The 3145-nt window shown below is 45.4% G+C and overlaps 1 long non-coding RNA gene across 1 annotated transcript in view; it reads left to right on the top strand.

Annotated features, from left to right (window-relative positions):
* The first annotated feature begins 6 nt into the window (after positions 1-6).
* LOC125289142 overlaps positions 7-3145 on the top strand; it is a 332816-nt gene continuing 329677 nt past the window's right edge. Inside the window, exons 1-3 of the long non-coding RNA XR_007192577.1 lie at positions 7-145; positions 281-390; positions 498-533. This is a non-coding gene — a long non-coding RNA (uncharacterized LOC125289142). The remainder of the gene's footprint in view (positions 146-280; positions 391-497; positions 534-3145) is intronic.

Raw genomic sequence — 3145 nt, 5'->3', positions numbered from 1 at the left:
CCGGTTGCAGAGCACGGCACGATTCTGACGGCAGCCAACGCTGTCTGTGATTTCAAAAGAAAGCTTCGCCCTCACTTTTCTCTCTCTCTCCCGTTCTCCCACGTTTGCGCTGGCATTGTGTCCTGCCGACTGGGAGAAAGAGCAGGTATACACCACGTTCTCAGCCTTAGCGACTGTTTTAGTGGTTATTTTTGGCGCCTCATGTTTGATACTTTTTTTGCGCGGAGAGCTCGATAATATCTGGGACTGACCTGGCTATTTGATGTCTTCTCTTTTACAGTTGATTTGGGGCCCGTCTTTGGAATAAGAAATCATTGCTGTTTCTGACTGGAGCGAAGAAAGATAAGACTCCTCTGGATTTCTTTGGATTGTAATTTTCTGGATGGCTTGGTGAGTGTTTATTTAAGCGATTATATCTGTGTAATGTGATGAATGTCTTTAGCGTAAGAAATGTACTATTTCTTACTTGCTTATCTTCCCTCCTTGTTAAATTTCAGTTTCCGAGGATTTGCAAACATCTACCGGGATATATAGTAAGTAGCCTTTGGAGTTATACTTGCAGTGTGTGCACTGACGATGTTTGTGCTACATCCATGTTACTTTTTACGGGCTTGCACAAGTGAATCTGAAGCTCGGGACGGTGCATTTGTTTGTGGTCGGTATCCTCGAAATGTGGTACTTCAATTAAAATACCGAACTCTTCTGCAGACGAAGAGGTGGCATCCTGAATGTGAGGATACTGTTTTTGGATATTAGAAGTTCAAAGCCAATGATACATGTTTGTGGTGATATTATGAAGCTATCGTTTAGTCTTGATGATAAATGTCAAATCTCTCATACCTAACCTCAAATAGGTTTCATATCAGGACTTGGTTCGTCTCCAAAATACCAGTTGTCGCTGCACGTTGGGCAGCTCCGTCTTCTAGCGAGAAGTGTTTTGGGATATGGTGCTTATTCCTAATGGATGCTCTGGCCAGTTCAACTGAAATTAACGGCAAAATGAGTAGCTTCACACATACCTCGGGGGGGCATTTTTATTCACATGGTGTGAGGCCACACTGAAAGAGCGTGTGTGTGTGTGTGTGTGTGTGTGTGTGAGAGAGAGAGAGAGAGAGAGAGATTGTTTGTGTCGGAGGGGTCTAATTGGGTGGAGGCCCACAGTGAACGATGTGAGATGAGATGCTTATGAGACAGTGGAACTTACTATACAAACGATTCGGCTCCCCGAAAATCTCACGTTACAAAACCCACTGTTTTAAAGCCAAGTCATGGGACTTATACGTCTCCAGGAATAGGTGTAACATCGGGGATTGCTTTGTTGCATTTTCTGCTAATGGAAAAATGCATTTGTGTTGTGATCCAATTACGTCTCTCAATTTCAGTTTGATTAAATGTGGACAACTCTCAGTGGAGGTGCAGCTCAAGTTAATTAACGGAGACTATGCACAGCAGCTGTTGGGCATTTGGACGCCTGTACTCCCGCACCGGCCTCCTACTTATTTGATTATTTCTTTGAATTATTTAATTCTCACCTAAGTTACGTAAAGTCTTAATGGCTGCCAATTAAAATCGGAACCTGCGTGACTGGCAGCTCACATAGACGTGTTACATCAGCGGATCCCTCATCATCTGAGTTCGCTATGGAGTACAAACGAGTGCAGAGCGAAATCGCACATCCCCGCTCCCCTGAGAGAGGGAAGAGGGGTGGATGGCTCTGGTGGATATTAAGAGTCCGGCCACTTGAAATGATATTTGGCGGAACGGCAGGCGACAAATTTGATTCCTTGAACCAATGCATGTTGTCATCCGACAACAGATATGCCAATTAAACGGCTTGGGCACTATCTGTGTACTCTGCTCCCGCGGGTTAATTTGGTTTGTCCATGGTCTATTAGTGTGGCTTGATGGACAAATTAATAGAGAATTGATCTTTTGTTTTTGTCAGTGGATGCATATTCATGATTGTTGTGTGAATGTAATTATATTCTCAGTAGGGGTTTTCCACACATAATCATGTTGAAGTGCCCCCCTCCTCCTCCCATATTCATGCTTAAAATGGATCCCTTGGTTTGCAGTGTCAATATTTCCAGTCTGCATTTGAGTGGGCACTCAACATTACATTGAGAGATAGTTCACATTCCCCCTGTCCCCCTTATATGTGAAGTACACCAGATGTGAAGATAATAAAAGAAAGTCCTCTCAATACAAGTTTGACAGCTTCACTGAAAGCACGCCAGGGAGTCCCACCTGCTCTCAAAATGACTCACATTCTTTTCGTTTCCTGTTTCCTTCCGTGTACACCATTCAGAGAAGCTTTTAGCTAGATGCCGCCTGTCGGGGCTCCTGATGGGACACATAGACGTTATTTGGCTTTCTGTCACAGCTGAAGGCGTTAGTAGTGCACAGCATCTTCCCCCATGTCAAGCTGGACTCCGCCCAGTCCGTGCCATGAGTGACAGGGCAAAGTGAGAGGAGGCGGGGTCTGGGATGGATAGACAGGATGATGCTCACATGTGTATTTAGGAGGACTAATAGCCCAACTCTTCACAGTCTCAACACCACTGTCACTGCCAAATGCCCCAAGCCAAGCCACCTGCCAGGACTGGACTGTGCTAGACAGTGCCCCCATAGGGAGGGTCGGGTTGTACCTATTGGCCAGTTATTTCCTTCTCCAGCGAGGAAGGATACATGGTGGTTATGTAATGTGTGTGTGTGTGTGTGTGTGTGTGTGTGTGTGTGTGTGTGTGTGTGTGTGTGTGTGTGTCTTTGGGTGAGGACGGAGGAAAGGAGACATGGTGGCTAATGTAATGTGTGTGTGTGTGTGTGTGTGTGTGTGTGTGTGTGTGTGTGTGTGTGTGTGTGTGTGTGTGTGTGTGAGTATCTCCCAGTTACCCACTCTCATGAGCGCCTGGGCTTCAATGGATTGCAACCATTCAGCAATTTACGCCCTGTCTGTGTCGAAAGTGGTCCTTCCAAGTCTATTTGCTTGCCCAGCATCAGTCATACTGGCTCCCAGTAAATATATAGTCACTGCTAGTGGAGTGGTTGGCAAGAGACATGGGGAAATCTTCCAGTGTCGGGCAAATATTTTTCTTCCTTCTACCTCACTGTCTTTCTATTCGAGTCATGTTTTATTAACATGGGA

This window comes from Alosa alosa, chromosome 24 (assembly GCF_017589495.1).
Source record: "Alosa alosa isolate M-15738 ecotype Scorff River chromosome 24, AALO_Geno_1.1, whole genome shotgun sequence".
In the NCBI taxonomy this organism is placed as follows: Eukaryota; Metazoa; Chordata; class Actinopteri; order Clupeiformes; family Clupeidae; genus Alosa; species Alosa alosa.
Note: the sequence above shows the minus strand (reverse complement) of the source record. Positions and strands in the feature narration are given on the sequence as shown.